Here is an 18,191-nt window from a genome sequence, read left to right as displayed (position 1 = left end):
TTATTATATTTGCTCACCTACAGTGAGCACATCAACCACATTCAAGTTTTAGATTTTCTTTCCTTTCCCTATTCCTCCCATGCACGTTCTGTCTTTAGTTTATAAATACCACTTTTTCTTAATCCATTCATCAGTACTGGGGCATTTTGGCTGTTTCCATAGCTTGGCTACTGTGAATAGTGCTGCAATAAACATGGGTGTGCAGGTGCCTTTGGAATAACCTAAGTCACATTCCTTTCATACCTTGTGTTGTCTTCGTTAATTAATATATGTCTTTTTTTAAAAATAATGTTCTTTGTTTCACTTTGGTGTTTGTTGAAGTCCTCTCTCAGCTTATTTATTTGTTTCTGTGCCTTCTCATGTTCTTTATATTTTGTGTATTGAAATTTCTTGAGTGCATTTTATACTTTCTGGTTAACCATGTTTAGTATCTTCTCCCTGAGTTTCTCACTGATTTTTTTCCCCATGATTTCCTCTTTGAGATATTTTTTTGTGTGTGGGCATCATTGGGATTATTAGCGACATTTATCATTAATATGTTGGGGTTAGGAACTGAACATTTTCTTCATTTCCCACAAAATCCTCTACTGAATTATTATTTTGAGGAGTGTAGTTTCCATCCCTTCTTCTTCTTTTATTGTTCTTGATGCTGTGCAGCCATGTCCTTGATAGGCTAGTTGATGGTTTTACTTGCCTGTTTTCCTTCCCTTCATTTATTTTTTGTGTTTTGACTGATTTGGTTTTTGTCTAGGTTGATGTGCTCTTTCTGTCCCTGGCCTGGAGGTATAAATTAGCAGTAACAAATTCACTGGTTCAATGCCAGACTAGTTGTTTACACTTTATATAGAAAATCTCTTGGTGATAATATCTATAAACAGTGGTAGTTGTGGGGGGTAATGGTTATTAGGCTAGAATGGGTAATTGGTAAAGGTGACACTAAAAGGGGGAGCATTAAAGGGAAGGGTCAGTGGGAAGAGGTATGGGAGCTGATGAGTTTTGTGCTCCTTTTGTGTGCTAGGTTGTAGTGGAGGGTGTTTGTGTCAGAGATTGCAAGGGCCTGGGGTGTGTACAGTTGGTACAGTAGGCTAGACGGTCGGTGGTGTGTGTTCAGGAAAGAGGGGTAGTATGATGACAAGTTGGCAAAGGATAGGAAGGGGAGGGAAAGACAGGGGAAAGCATAGATGAGAAGGGGCAGAAAAAGTATTTAGGAAGGAGAACAATGGATTGTAGCACAAGAAAAGGGGAGAAAGTGAAGGGGTTAAGAATAAGGATAAGAAAATAGTGATGGAAAAGTTAATAATACAGAAAAAACCCACAATAACATGTATAGCAACAACAAAAAGTTCAATGTGCTTGGTAAAAATTCTGGAGTTACTGTTTTGTATCTAATCCTGGTATTGGCTCTTGGTGTTCTGGGCTTTGAGGGGAAGGGTGCTGCACTTCTTATAGGATAGCTTTTTTTCTCTGTTTTATTTTTTGATGCTTTCCTTGGTCACATGGGACATCCATTAGAAGCGGGAGCTCTGATGTGGTCTCACCAAGTAACTGGCTTGAGAATAATATTTGGTTCCTTCTGTCCACAGAGCAGGTTGCAATTGAGGCCTGAAGTAACTCACTGCCAGTTCATGCAAGGTGTTCATAGTTCTTGTTGTTTTACCCAGGTGTCAGTGTGTTGCCCAACAGCTGCAACTCTGTCTGGTTGGCTCCTCACCTACCAAGGTGTGGCAATTCCATTTTTAGTACCACACTCACTACTGCAAGATCAGCTCAGGAATCCATCACCAGCCTAGCTTTTGGCTTGTCACCCCACCACTGCTCTCATCCTTTGTTGCCTTTCCCAACTTTGTTCACTGATTGTTTGGATCCTTGCCTCACCCCTGTTCTCCATGACATGTTCAGCATCCACCCCAACCCTGCTGTCAGTTTTAGATTACAATTTGTTGTATATGCTTTTCAGTCTTCTAGAGGGTGGGAGATTCAACCTGCTCAGGGGTGGTGCTGGATTATGTTCCTGGGGGAGCACATGGGGAAGTTGTGCATTGTGTGTGGTACTCACCTGTTTGTTCTACAGGTTTATGTAAGCAGCTTTGGAAAGAGCTAGCAGGGAGAAATGTCATGCCACTTTTCTCACTGCAGCAAGGCATAAGGAGGCTTTCCACAAGTTGTGGGTCCAGAATGTTGCAGAGTTTGATTCTGATTGATGTTCTGTCTTCTGTTTATTGAGAGAAAATAAAAAAGAAAAGAAAAATGAAATCGCCAGGGGGCTTTTTTCCCTGGGTACATACACCCTGCTAACTCTGCTGCGCTGGGATTTTTCCTGCTGCTTTAAAGGTTAGTCCTTGAATTTTATATGCACCTAATGTGATGGTGGTTTATATTTTGACTAGAAGCAATCAGAATTACTCAAATGTAGTTCCCACATCTCAAGGTGGTTTCTGGAGTCACGGAGCTCAGGAGTTCTGATTCTCTATCCTAACCATCATCTTGGATCCCCCAACAATAGTTTTTTAGGCTGTTGTATCAGTATCCAGTTTTTGGTATCAGGATAATACTGGTGCCTTAGAATTTGAAAGTATTTCTTCCCTCTATATCTCCTGTCATAGTTTGAGAAACATTGGTATTATCAATTTGTTAAAGGTCTGGAAGAATTCAGCAGTAAATCTGTCTAGTCTTGGGCTTTTCTTTGCTAGGAGACCTTTCAGTACTTCCTCAATCTCACTCAGTGGTCTAATTCATCTACCTTGTCTTAAAGCAAAGATATTCTGTGCTTCACCTGGTAAACTCTCTTGTTGATTCTTTCAACCGAGTTTTTTGTTTCTATATTAACCATTTCATTTTTAAAATTTCAATTTGATTTTTTTCAGGATCTCTATCACTTTATTGATTTTCTCTTCTTTACTTCATTAAGACAATTATTTGTATTCACTTTGAACTAATGCAAGTATTCATTTCTATGCTCTTTGAATTAATTGATCATTCCCATAATCACTTTTTTGAATTCTGTGCTCGTATTGTTTTAGCAATATTGGGGGTTAACTTCAGGACCTTGCGCTTGTTAGTCATACATTCCACCACTTGAACTACTCTGCCAACCTGTTTTGCCTGGAGTTATATTTTTACTCATTTATTCACATGTGCATACATTGTTTGCACAATTTCTCCTCCCTACCCACAACCCCTTCCATCTCCTCCCCACCCCACCCCCTGCTTCCAGGCAGAATCTGCTCTGTCCTCATCTCTAATTTTGTTGAAAAGAAAGTTTAAGCAATAATAAGACAGATAAAGCATTTTTGCTAGTTGAGATAAGGATAGCTCCACAGAGAGATTCCTAGCATTTCTTCCATGTACAAATGTGTTACATCCCAAGTTGATTCATCTCTAACTTACCTTTTCAATAGTTCCTGATCCCCTTCTCATATTGACCTCTGCTGCTTTAAAGTTTCTGTATTACCTCCTCTGCACTGTGACATCAAATACTATCATGTTTTGGGTTTCTTACCTATCCCCATACCTCCCGTGTGTGCTCTCCCCTTATCATGTGACCCAAGTCCAACCACATTGCTATAGTTGCCCTACATCTAAAAATGCATATGAGGGAGAACATACGATTTTTGGTCTTCTGAGCCTAGCTAACCTTGCTCAGAATGATGTTCACCACTTCCATCCACTTACTTGTAAATAATAAGATTTCATTCTTCTTCATGGCTGAGTAGAATTCCATTGTGTAATAAATAACACATTTTCTTAATCCATTCATCAGTAGTAGGGTATCTTGACTGTTTCCATAACTTGGCTATTGTGAACAGCACTACAATAAACATGGGTGTGCAGGTTCCTTTGGAGTAACTTGTGTCATAATCCTTTGGGTATATACCTAGGAGTGGGATTTCTGGATTATGTGGCAGATCTATGTTTAGATTTTTAAGAGGCCTCCAAATTATTTTCCAGAGTGATTGCACTAGTTTGCATTCCCACCAGCAGTGCATGAGGGTTCTTTTTGCCCACATCCATGCCAATATCTGTTGTTAGTGGTGTTTTTGATGATGGCTATTCGAACAAGGGTGAAGTGTAATCTTAGTGTGGTTTTGATTTGCATTTCCTTTATGGCTAGAGATGGTGAGCATTTTTTCATGTGTTTTATGGCCATTTGAATTTCTTTTGAAAAAGTTCTGTTTAGTTCAGTTGTTCATTTCTTTATTGGTTCCTTGATTTTGGGAGAGTTAATTTTTTGAGTTCCCTGTATATTCTTGTTATCAGTCCTTTGTCTGATGTATAGCTAGCAAATATTTTCTCCCACTCTGTGGGTGGTCTCTTCAGGTTAGAGACCTTTTCTTTTGTTTTGCAGAAGTTTTTTAGTTTTATGAAGTCCCATTTGTCCATAATTTCTATTAGTTGCTAAGTTGCTAGGGTTCTATTGAGAATGTCCTTGCCTATACCTATTATTTCCAGCTTTTTACTATAACAACTTCAGAGTTTCGGTCTGCTATAAGGCCCTTGATCCATTTTGAGTGATGCTAGTACAGGGTGATAAACATGGATCTAGTTTCAGTTTCTTGCTGATGGATAACTGCTTTTTCCAAAAACATTTTTTGAAGAGGCTGTCTTTTCTCCATCATATATTTTTAGTGCCTTTAAGGGGGGGCATGGTTTTGTGGATTCATGTCTGGGTCCTCTATTCTGTTCCACTGTTCTTCATCTCTGTTTTTGTGCCGGTACCATGCTGTTTTTATTGCTATTGCTTTATAATATAGTTTGAAATCAGGTATTGTGATACCTCCAGCATTGCTCTTTTCACTGAGTATTGCCTTAGCTATTTGTAGTCTCTTATGTTTCCATATGAATTTTAGGGTAGATTTTTCAATCTCTGTGATGAATATCATTGGGTTTTGATGGGAACTGCATGAAACATGTACATTGCTTTGGAAGTAAGCCATTTTTACAATGTTGAGTCTACCAATCCATGAGCATGGGAGATCTCTCCACCTTCTTTACTCTTCCTCAGTCTCTTTGTTCAGGGGTTTGTAGTTCTCCTTGTAGAGGTCATTCTCACCCTTTCTAAGTTTATTCCTTGATATTTGATTTTTTATGAGGCTATTGTAAATGTAATTGTTTCCATATATTGTTTCTCAGTTTGTTCATAATTGGTATATATAAAAGCTAATGATTTTTGTAAGTTAATTTTGAATCCTGCCACCTTGCTGAAGCTGTTTATGGTGTCTAGGAGTTTTTGGATAGAGTTTTTTGGGTCTTTAAGGTGTAGGATCATATTGTCTGCAAATAGGGATATTCTGACAGTTTCTTTACCTATTTGTATTCCTTTTATTTCTTCTTCTTGCCTAATTGCTCTTGCTAGAAATTCCAGTACTATATTGAATAGGAGTGGAGACAGTGGGCACACTAGTCTCGTTCCTGATTTTAGGGAAATGGTTTCAGTTTTTCTGTATTAAGTATGATGTTGGCTATAGGTTTGTCCTATATAGCCTTTATAATGTTGAGGTACTTTCCTTCTATTCCTAGTTTTCTAAGAGATTTTATCATGAAGTGGTGTTGGATCTTGTTGAAGGCTTTGTCTGCATCTATTAAGATGATCAAGTGGTTTTTGACTTTGCTTCTATTAATGTGCTGTATTACATTTATAGATTTACATATGTTGAGCTTCCCCTGCATCCCTGGGATGAAGCCTAATTGGTCATAGTGAATGATCTTTCTGATGTATTGTTGGGTTTGGTTTGCCATTATTTTATTGAGGATTTTTGCATCAATGTTCATTAAGGAGATTGGCCTATAATTCTCCTTTTAGAGTTGGCTTTATGTGGTTTTGGGATGAGTGTGCTACTGATTTCATAAAATGAGTCAGGCAGTGTTCCTTCCCTTTGAATCTTGTGGAACAGCTTAAGGAGGGTTGGTATTAGTTCTTCATTAAAACTCTGATAAAATTCGGCAGAGAATCCATCAGGTCCTGGACTTTACTTCTTTGGGAGACTCTTTATTGCTGCTTCAATTTCATTTTGTGTTATAGATCTATTCAGGTGATTAATGTCCTCTTGGTTCAATTTTGGATGGTCATAAATATCTAGAAATCTGTCAATTTCTTCAAGATTTTCCAATTTATTAAAATATAGGTTCTCAAAGTAGTCTGATGATTTACTTTATTTCCATAGTGTTTGTTGTTGTCTCGCCTTTTGCATTTCTTATTTTACTGATTTGGATTTTTTTTCTCCTCATTTTAGTCAGGTTTGCCAAGGGTCTGTCAATCTTTTTTAGTTTTTCAAAGAAACAAGTTTTGATTTCATTGATTCTTGGTACATGTTTTTTTTTTTCTATTTCTTGATTTCAGCCCTTAAATATATTATTTCTCTCCTTCTGTTTCTTTTTGGGATTTGCTTGTTCTTGTTTTTCTAGGAGTTTGAGATGTAGCATTAGTCCATTGTTTTGAGATCTTTCTGTCCTTTTAATATATGAACTCATAGCTATAAACTTTCCTTTTAAGACTGCTTTTGCTGTGTCCCATAGGTACTGGTAAGTCATGTTTTCATTTTCATTAACTTCCAGGAACCTCATTTCATCATTGACCCCTTGTTCATTGAACAATGTGTTATTCAGTTTCCAACTATTTGCATGTTTTCTACTGTTTTTTTTGTTTTGTTTTCTTTTTGTTGTTGTTGAGTTCTATCTTTAATTCATTGTGTTAAGGTAGAATGCATGTAATTATTTCTATTTTCTTATATTTGCTGAGGCTTTTTTTGTTCCCCATGATGTGATCAATTTTGGAGAAGGTTCCATGGGCTGCTGAGAAGAATGTATATTGTGCAGAGGAAGGATTAAATATTATCTAGTCATCAGCTAGGTCCATTTGATGTATGGTATGATTTCAATCTAAGATTTCTTTATTTGTTTTTTGTTTGGATGACCTTTCTATTGGTGATAGGGGTGTACTAAAATTTCCCACAACCACTGTGCTAGAGTTTATATATGTTTTTTGATCCTTCAGAGTATGTTTGATGAAATCGGGTGCATTGATATGGGTGTATATAATTTAATAATTGTTATTTCCTTTTGGTGCATTTCCGCTTTTATTAGTATGGAATGTCCTTCTTTATCTTGTTTGATCCATATAAGTTTAAAGTCAACATTGTTTGAGATATGTATTGCTACTCCTGCCTGTTTTTGGTGGCCATTGGCTTGGTAAATCTTCTTCTAGCTTTTCACCCTAAGCCAGTGATTGCTTCTACAATGAGATGGGTCTCCTGTAAGCAACATATTTTTGGATCTTCCTTTTTAATCCACTTTGCCAAATGGTGTCTTTTGCTTGGGGAATTAAGTCTGTATAGTGACCTGGAGGCTTCCTGTACCTGAATGGGAATAGTTTTCTCTAGATTTGGGAAATTTTCTGTTATTATTTTGTTGAATATATTAGGAATTCCTTTTGCTTGCACCTCTTCAGTACCCATGATTCTGAAGTTTGTTCTTTTGATGGAGTCTGTGAGTTCTTGCATTATTCCTTTCACAGATTTTAAGTTGTTTGACTAATAGCTTTTCAGTTTTTCCTTTAATTTCTATTTCATCTTCAAGTCTGAGATTCTGTCTTCTGCTTGTGCTAGTCTGCTGGAGTGGCCTTCTATTGTGTTTTGTATTTCTGTTTCATTCTTTCTTCTGCATTTTTCCATATCATGGGTCACTTCCTCTTTAATATTTTCAATTTTCTTCCTTAATTCATTTATGAATTAAGTATTTATGGTGTTCTTTTTTTCACTTTGATATTTATTTAGGGCACCTGTGAGTTAACTTATTTGTTTTTGCATCTTCTCATATTCTTTATTTTTATTGTTTTGGAATTTCTTGAGTGCCTCCTGTATGTTTTGGTTGACCTTGTCTAGTAACATCTCCATGAAATTCTCAGTGATTTCTTCTTTCAGGGTATTCTTGTGGGTTTCATTGGGTTCCTTGGGATAGTCTCTCTTTGTTTTGTTGAGGTCTGGAACTGGGTATCCATTTTCTTCATTTTCCTCTGAATCCTGTACTGATTTATTTTTGTGGGGAGAATGGTTTCCATCCCTTTTTTGTCTTCCCATCATTCTCCTTGGTGCTCTTTCTGTCCCTGTTCTGTGTGTAATTTAGTATTAGCTAACTTACAATATTTAATGTAATGAAACAAAGAAAGAAAGAGAAAAAAGAAAAAGAAAGAAAAGAAAGAAAAAAACTAATAGAGAACCAAAGAAATCAACAGGAAGAGATGGTGGACTAACCAGCAGTGAATAAGAGAAGCATGTAGAGAGAGAAAGATGAAAGGAAAAAGAAAAAAAATAGAGAACCAATGAAATCAACAGGGAGGGACAGCGGATTAATAAACAGTGAACAAGACAAGCACTTGGCGAGAAAAAGAAAAATTAAAAAAAAATTAGGTTCAGGAACAATGGAGTTTCTGTCTCAGTAGTTCTGGTGTTACTCCTTCAGCATCCTGTCCTGGTGTTGGTATTAAAGCAGTAGGGCTCTGTTGTAATTTCACCAGGTGGTTGGGTCTGGAGATGGTCTTTGTGAACTGCTATTTGCAGGCTTTCTTTACTAATAGTTCATGCAGAGAGGTGCCTCACTTCCCTACTCTGGTGCATAGGCTTGTCAACTGGTTAATTTTGCAGTCTCTGTTTACTGAAAGTTTGCTTGGAGAGCTGCCCCTCCTCCTTTCTCCAGTGGAGAGGCTTGTCAGCTCTCAACTTTTGCAGGCTGTTTACTGAAATTTCCTGTGGAGAGTAGGTTCTTGCTCTTCCCCCCTTCTCCACTATACTCAAAGCACCCCGCCCTCTCTGCTGCATGTCCTTTTTAGTTCTTTGTTTATTATTCCATCTTTTTTCTTTTTTTGTAGGGTTGATGTCAGTCTGTACAGGAGACTTGCTGGGATCACAGAGGCCCTTGAACTGAAAGGGCTCAAGAAAGGAATGAACAAGGCAGGACATCTGAAAGGATTCACTCACTAAGGAAGGGAATGACAAAACACATATCGAGAGGGCCAGCAGGCTGATGACCAACTGGCAAAATTTTATTTTTCTCAGGAAGCTTTATACAAAAAAGGAAGAGACTTAAACAACAAAACACTCTGACATAGTTACAACCTTTCTGTTTTTGTCATCCTGCATTTTTACTGCCAGTGTCCTTGACTAAGTATAAACTTCTTTTCAGTCAAGGGAATTCATTTAACATTCCTCTACCATGAAAGAGACATGGTGCACCTGCAGATTCTGACCTTGTTGGAATGCTACTAAGCCACAGAAACCTTGTCAGACTGTGGCTTTTGGTTCCCAACAGGGGCTATACTGGTTTATCCCAGGGGTGGCTTTAGGAGTACTGCATGCTGCTTATTTGCTCACCTGTTGGCCTGTGTCTCCCAAGAAGATTTAGAGCCAGCATCTGGCAGTATGAGAGCCATCCTGGTTCCTCAGTGTAATGTGGTGTGGAGAAGCTTTGTGCAGGCTCGGGTTTAGGGTGTTGGAGTTTTGTTTATTCTTGATGTTTTTTTTTCTGCCAAGCATAGCTCCAGCATCTCAGCAAGATTTTTGATTTGTGGAGCTCATGCTGTCTGCTTCCTTCCTCTAGTCACCATCTTGGATCTCTCTTGCCTGGAATTTTAACCCCATTGCTATTATTAGAGTCAGTGACTATGAAATTGTTTACTTTTGAAGGAAAGATATTGCCTTTTATTTTCATATTTCCTGTGTTTTTACACTGGGGCTAGAACATCTGTGGCCAAGTCATTGGCTGGAAGTTTTAATTTCCCACATTATCTTAGTTGCATTATTTCACAAGATCTGGATGGGATGAGGTTGTGAGAGGGTTGAGATGCAGTTTTTCACAGCTGGTTTGGGGATGGAGTTCAGTAGCTAAAAATTTCATCCAATGTACTCAAGGCACCATGCCTAATCCACAGTGCCACTCAGAGGGAAGAAACCTAACTGCACCAGCAACCAAATGTATAGACAAACCATCTGCGGTTATGCGATTAATACCCCATTAAAAACAACTACCAATAGCAGAGGGGAAAAAATGATAATTCTGCCTGAACTAACAAGATACAATGATAGAAATAGAACAAAATAAATGAAATAATTCTAAAAAGTAGGAAAAATAGGAAGATGAAATCTTTAAAAGGAAAATGATAAAAATAAAAAGAAACAAAGGGAAAAACTGATTTAAATGAAGAAAGAAAGAGAATAAGATTAGGGGAAGGGAAAGGAGAGTGAGGAAGAAAGAAGGTAAAAAATTAAATATTCCAGCTGGGTGTGGTTGTTCATATCTACCATGTCAATATCCTGGGAAGCTTGGTAAGGGACACCAGAAATCAGAAGCTAAGCTGGGCCCTAGAACAAGAACCCATCTTAGAAAAAAATTAGAACAGGATAAAAAAAATAAAAAGAAATTAGATATTATAAGGAGTAGCAATGAGAGAAAAATATAAAAGAAAAAAACTGTACAAATGTAAAGTTTTAGTTATTAGTATTTAAATTGATCAGTGTGATCAAAAAAGTGTTTATAGAAAATAAATTAAATAAAAAATACTACACCAAACAAAATGTTTGATGGGGGGGATACATGTTTTAAAAAAACTGAAAAGTTTTTCAGTCTTTTGAGGAGGTCAAACCTGCCCACAGCAGTGAAAGATCTTGACCTATGCCAACTAGTTATTCTTTCTATGACTACTTTGACTGTGTCCTACCTGGTGAAAACACAGTCTGTGAGATATTTTGCTTTTGATTTTTTTGGTGTTAACATTGTAAGCAGACATCTATGGGCAGAGAAGCTGTGATTATTCTGGTCCTTCTCTCCCTAGGACTGCGTGGGGCAGACTGAAAGCTCTCCCCTGGCTGATCTTAGTCTCTGTGCCTCCAAATGCCTGGTTATTCATCAAGGATGTATTATGGGTATGCAATGATCTATGTGGGTGTGGAACATAGGTACACTTTACACTCCAATTTTCCAACATTCTGCAATTTGTCTCTCACAAGTAATAACTTAAAACTGCTGTTGTTCCTCCCAGGGCTCTCATAGCTACTTCCCTTTATTGAAGACACCAAAGGGAAAGTGGCTTTGACTCCCCCATGACTGACTGTTTTCACTCCATTTGGAACTTTCTATGTCTCTGACTCCATGTTTTTGCCCTTAATGATTCAACTTTATAATATAAAATGAATATATTTGTATCATGCATAACAAATTGAAACTTGGTCAAGGAATTTACAGTTTCAAGGAAATTTTGTTTGTTGTTTGTAATGACATGTCTTATCAAAGTTAAATGTTGGACTTACACAAACAAAAAATAATTAAAATTGAAAAAAAGTAGTCTAAGCATTGATTCCAAAACAAATTTTATGTCATCAGAAAAGTTGTTTCCCATTTTCTTCATCATTTTCTTTAGAAGCTAAATTCCAAGGATGAGCTGGACATTGAGCTCAGTAGTAGAATATTTGTTTAGCATGCTTGAGGTCTTTGTTAGAGTAGCTAAAATCTAAAATATAAAGAAGTCCAACTTCTTTAACAGTTTAAGCATGAATTTTACAAAATGTCTTTAAAAAATCAGGTAATTTGTAAAAAGCATTTTAATTTTTTTGAAATAATTTTTTCAAAATAATTTTTATCATGAATATTTGTAAAATACTCCTAACTTTTTTTTTTATTGTTTTATTATTCATATGTGCATACAATGCTTGGGCCATTTCTCTCCTCTGCCTCCACCCCCTCCCTTACCACCCACTCCACCCCCTCACTCTCCCCCCCACACCCTCAATACCCAGCAGAAACTATTTTGCCCTTATCTCTAATTTTGTTGAAGAGAGAGTATAAGCAATAATAGGAAGGAACAAGTGTTTTTGCTAGTTGAGATAAGGATAGCTATACAGGGAGATGATTCACATTAATTTCCTGCGCTTGTGTGTTACCTTCTAGGTTAATTCGTTTTGATCTAACCTTTTCTCTAGTTCCTGGTCCCCTTTTCCTATTGGCCTCAGTTGCTTTTAAGGTATCTGCTTTAGTTTCTCTGCATTAAGGGCAACAAATGCCAGCTAATTTTTTAAGTGTATTACCTATCCTCACACCTCCCTTGTGTGCTCATGCTTTTATTATATGCTCAAAGTCCAATAATTTTTATCATGAACATTTGTAAAATACTCCTAACTTTTTTGCTAGAAAAAAATAAGTATTATGATTTGAAGATTGTTAGAATGTTAATTTTCTTTTATTTATATTTATATTTGAGATTGACGAAATCCAAGTAATAAGAAAATAATATTTATACCATGTTACATATATCACAAATGTGGCTTCAGTAATTGCAAGGCATACTTTTGACTTTTTAAAAACTAGCTTCCCTCTGTGTATATAAATATCTATAAATTTGGGTTTTGCATGTAATGCTTAATATAGTGGCATAATTTAGATTGTTGTTTTTTCAGAATTAATCACTTTTAGAGTGTAAGCCATTTTATTTCTAGTTCCCAGTATAGACTATCATATCAGTCTCTTGTCACTGACAAATTGAATTGTTTACACAAAAATTTGCAGGTGATATTTCCTGAGACCATTATACCATTCTCATTCATTTAATAAATATTTATGGAGTGCTTATTATGCACTGTGATATAGAAGTCAAAAAACTGAAATTGAGTACAAAATAAAATTCAGATATGGTTTTGGTCTCATGGTTCATAAATGTCATACTAAAAGCAATGTGCTTAAACTCACACTGAGTAACAACATTTGTACTCAACTGGATCTGTCCCCAGACATAACATTGGCTCCAGTTCACCCAGAGAATGTCCACCAACCAAGAGGTAGAGAAAACCTGCATGGTCTCTATGCCTAACTAGTAAAACTCATTTTAAAGACAATAATGACTGCATATACTCAAAAATATAAAAGATTCCATTACAACATGATTATTTTGTTAATCTAAGCAGTAGATAAAAAACAGTAGCAAAGTAAAGTCTAGGCCATGTATATGTATTTGAGAGAATAGCACTATTATCATTTCAAACTTATTTCCTCTGACTCACACATTTCTGATGTCTCAATCTTTGAATTTTTCTATTTCTGTTTTCAGGAGTTTATTTGTAAGCTTTGGCCTTCTGTTCTTTTCACTATTTAAAATATTTATGCACTGATTCCCCATTGAAAGCTTCTATTCTTCAGTATAAACTTGTCATTGTCTGCTTTAACTCTCATGGAAAATCAGAGTCAATTGAAATTAATAATTTTAATTTATTTTTTAGAAGTGAAATCTCTGTCTATTTTTTTCAGCTTTCTTTAGAGATCTTTCAGTGAACAAAATGAAACTTACATATGTATGTATATGTAAACAGAAAATAAAATACCTTGTAATGACCTTGGACAATTTATAATTTTAAAATGCATAGTGGAATCTTAAAGCTTTTATTTTCTCATATACCTTGCAACATGGTACAACTTCATGTAAGTATTCATCAGTTATTGTTCATCAGTTTTCCTCATCTATATTAAAAATGTCTAAAGTAATAATAAAATACAATACTATTGGCATTACTAGAAAGATGAAGAAATGGTGAAATAAGCCATCATCATTTTATTTTTCTTATTTCAGTTTTCTGTTGCCCTAAGTAGGTCATCGTTTTAAAAGAATATTAAAAATATTCAAGGGTGATGTGATAATGCCACCCTTGCAAGTTTTTATGTATGTATTTCATATGACATAAGTAATTATTCAAAAAATTACTTCTCAAATTTAATAGCAAAGAGTAGAAAACCAAAAATGTAAACAGTTCAAATTCATTACATAAATTCAAATATGATCAGAGAGAAGATAGTGTCATAGGTCCAATAAATGAGGTGAAGTTGATTAGGTAAATTAATTATCCAAGTATACATTTTTAGATAACAATGTTCTTTTTCTACTATTTGTTATAATTATTTAATGTAATTAGTAACAACATTTATTCTTTTTCATTAATCTTTATTTTAATTGAAACAATGTTGTTAACACATATATTTGAAATACCTAAGAGACAAAATAATATCCTTATTTGTCTTCTTTTGTTCTTGCTCTCTCTCTCTTTCTTTCTGCAGTATTGCAGTTTGAACTCAGGATCAACTTCCTCAGCCAGTTTTGTTTCAGTTCAATTATTTTTCAGATAGGGTCTCACTTTTTGGCCCAGGCTAGCCTAAGACCAATATCCTCTGACCTATGTCTCCCTTGTAGGTGGGACTATAGGCAAGTAGCACCATACTAGCCTTCATTTATTCTCTTTTTCATGTATAGAAATGGTATTTTTTAAGATAACTGCACCTCATGTCTACTAAATGATTCCTATAACTAGTTTTCCAATGTTGTTGAAGTTGTTTTCTTTTAGTCTACCTACTTTTCTCCTGCATCATTCTGATATATATTTTTTCAAATACTCTTTAGATTTGAATATTTTTTAAATGAATGCATATATTCATAATTATCTACAATTAATGTTTAACTATACTTGCTTTATCAAGTACCTATTCATTGTATCCTTCTATTTATTCACAAAACCATTTTATTTCTATATGTATTTCAATGTAAACTGCAGGCATCACAACTAAGTAATTATTTTTTGTGAAAAATTTATATATACAATAATGTATTAATTTTAGGGGCACATTTAATGTATTTTGAAAAATCTTATCTATCATTTATGCAAAGTGTAGACCACTACTCTCAAACCAAAATGTTTACTCATTCCCTGTCATAGATAATTCACCTCTGCCAACCTGAAGGCAATAACTCTTGATTATTCCACCATAGGTTATGTTGTACTGTGCTAAAATTTCACATGTACAAAATCACATAGTATGTACTCTTGTGTTTAAAGCTTCTTTGTCTCAGTATAATGGAGAATATTCACCAATTTCTCATAAAACATAATATATATGTACTTCATATCCATATATGAAAACAGAATAATGAAACCCATTAAAATTGTTTTAAGAATGGAGGATAAGAAAGAGTAACAGAGGTGCTGAATTTCATCAAAGTACACAATATGCATGCATGGAAATATCACAATGAAACCCCTTGTACAACTAATATACATTTCATAAAAGATTTGAACAATTATAATAACATTGTTTAAACTGTGAAATATTTTCACCCAATGAAAAATTTATTGTTTGGAGAAAGGATAAGTAAAATGTGTTATAGTCATAGTTATATTAATCCCTTGGTATTCATCAGGATTTGGTTTCAGAATCCTCCAAGGACATAAAAATCCATGGATGTTCAAGTTCTTTATGCAAACTGACAAGGTAGTCACATGTAACCTATACTTATCTTCCCAAATATTTTAAATCATCTGTAGATAATTTATGGTACCTAATGCAATTTAAATACTAGTTAGGAATGATGACAAGGAAATCTGCACATGATCAGTAAAAAAGTAGCCATTGTAGGTATAATTATATAGTATGTATGAGCAGCTTTGTAACATTACTTTCCTAATATTTTTGATCTACAGTTGTTTAAATTTGCATATGCTGAATCATGGATACAGAAATCTGGCTGTACATGCTAACTGCTAAAGAAAATTAAAAATTGACATGGATAAATCCAGAGTCATAGTTCATTTTGTCTAAGCAGTTTACATAACTATTATTTGTTTTGTTGTTTAAATGTTCCAGCTTTGGCAAATGGAAATGTTTTCAGTTGTCTTCTATGTCCTTTGGTTTGAGTGCTTCATCCTTTATTTATTGTATTTAACTCTTATTTTTGGGAAATACAAAGCATTCTAATCTGTTGGATTTTTCCCAGCCTAAATTTTTGATTCAATCATTTTTCTAAGGAATCTGCTTTTTTTGAGATATTATTTAGAAACTAGATATAGTGCTGGATGCATTTCTTGCTGTTGGTTTGTTATAGCCAGTAGACCCGATCCAGAAACAGATCTAGGTAAGGTATGTAAGTATGCTATTAAGGTTTACATATGCAGTGTTCTCCAAAGGCTCATGTGATGAAGGTTTGGTCCTCTGCTGGCAGATCTAATCATCAATAGGTTTTGAGAAGTGACGTATATGTCTATAGATAGAAACAGATAGATGGATAGAAAGATAATAAATAGATAGATAGACACACAATATACAATTGAGTCAATACTGATTCTAATACTTTATATTTAAGATTGCTATTTGCTTCTTTATTCATTTGGAGAGACTAGACTTTTTGAGTTTTTTGGTGGTACTGGGTTTTGACCTTAGAGACTCATGCTTGCTTTGCAGGCCCTCAACTACTTGAGCCTCTCCACCAGTCCAATGTCTTACAACTTTGACTAGTCAATTGATATTTTTGAAAAATAACGAAGTGTCTTTGTTACATATATTCTATCATTTTCAGTCATGTATCATTGATGATGAAATTTGTTTTATAAAATCTCTCAGTGTGGTTAATTGAAACTGAAGCTTCATAATTTCTTGTGATAGTTAATCATCCACATAGTGACTGCTACAAATATTTAGACTTATGATAATATATATAACCACAGACCACATCCTGGGATAGACATATTCTCCAACCCTATTTGTACTGTTGTGGGACAACTGGAAAGTCCATCGTGGTTTTGATGAGGCAGAATAATACTAAGGCACCAAGCTCAGACAGATGTTGTTAAAATTGGAAGTGATTTTCACAATATGTTTTGCAGTAATAGCTGTGAGAAGGTAGAAGTCAAATTAGGAAATCTTACCTAGTTTGATATATCTGATTACACATCAGGAGCCTGGCTTTTTGACCTAAATAAGAATAATCATGGCACTACTACAGTATCAAAATAAGTACAAAGAAGTTATGGTCTTTCTAAGCCAGATACCATGTAAGACACATATATAATTTGACTACAGTGAAGCAATTGAAAATTTAGCACTCCCTTAAATGCTGAAAGCTATGTGTGTGTGCTTGTGTATTAGGTTCTGGAAAGTTATTACTTTTCAGATTCCAATGTAATAATTAGTAGTCTTATTAAATACAGAAATTGTATCTTTCTGTGTTTGTATAATACCATAAATTTGTTTCAACCTATGCAATAATTGATGTTAGTAATATGAAGCAAAAATTGTAATTGCTATGCTAAATTTGTAGGATTGGAATGACAGAGGTCATTTGCTTTGTTCTAGTTATTTAGAGGGATATCTGTTTTGTTAAAGGGATGACTCAAAACTAATAGAGCCAGTTGTGGTGGTGCATGGTTGTTATCCCAGCTCTTGGGAGGCAGAGGCAAGATTGTAAATTTGAGACAAGTCTGAGCTACATTGTGGGAACTTGTCTTAAAAAAAAACAGGAATAGGAATGTGGCTTAGTGTTAGAATTCTTGCCTAGCATGTTCAAGGTCTGGGCGTGATCCCCAATATGAGAAAGAAATTACGGGGAAACTCTATTAGTTTTGTATTTCTGTGTAACAAATCACCACAACTATGGTGTTTCTTTAATCAATTAAGCTAGTCATTACATAATTTCTGTGAGTCACATGTCTACATCCAGATTAGTGAATCATTTGCTGAGGTTCTCATGGGAATGAAATGAATGTGTCAACATGGGCTGCAGTCCCATCTGAGGCTTTGAGCCTTCTTCCAAAGTCACTGATTAGTTCAAGAGTTCAGTTCTCTACAGTTGTAGTTCAGAGTTCTCCGTTTCTAGAGGCCACTTTCTGTTCCTAGCCATGTGGTATCCCCATTCCATAGCACAACTAATGAGAAATTGTTTTAGCTTCATTGAATGTCTTTGACTTCTGATCTCTTTGAAACACAGATCCTTGAGCCAACTTTATAGTGTTCTCAATGAATCATTAATGAGACCATGAAGGAATTACTCTTGAAATGATGTGATGTTTATCTCCCAGATGATCTCATAAGAATCAGTTAACGAGTTTGCTTGAAACCCCTGTTAAAAATGGAAATTTTGTCCTGTGATACACAGGATTTATGGTTGAAATGTGTTCCCAGACATGTGCAGCCAACACTGCCATGCATTCCATGCAATAGGTTCTTTTAAGGATAAACTTCGGTAGTAACAACATAGCAGGTTGTGTCAGATGTAGCACAGTAAACTTTTGAGTAGCTCATGTTCTGTGGAAGTGTCAAACATTTCCCAGAAAATAAGACCATGAATTCTTAGTTGGGATGGTTGTACATCCAACTAAGTTGTTTCCAATTTGGACTGTGCA

This window comes from Castor canadensis, chromosome 10 (assembly GCF_047511655.1).
Source record: "Castor canadensis chromosome 10, mCasCan1.hap1v2, whole genome shotgun sequence".
NCBI classification, from domain to species: Eukaryota; Metazoa; Chordata; class Mammalia; order Rodentia; family Castoridae; genus Castor; species Castor canadensis.
The sequence above is the reverse complement of the archived record's forward strand: the minus strand, read 5'-3'. Positions refer to the sequence as shown.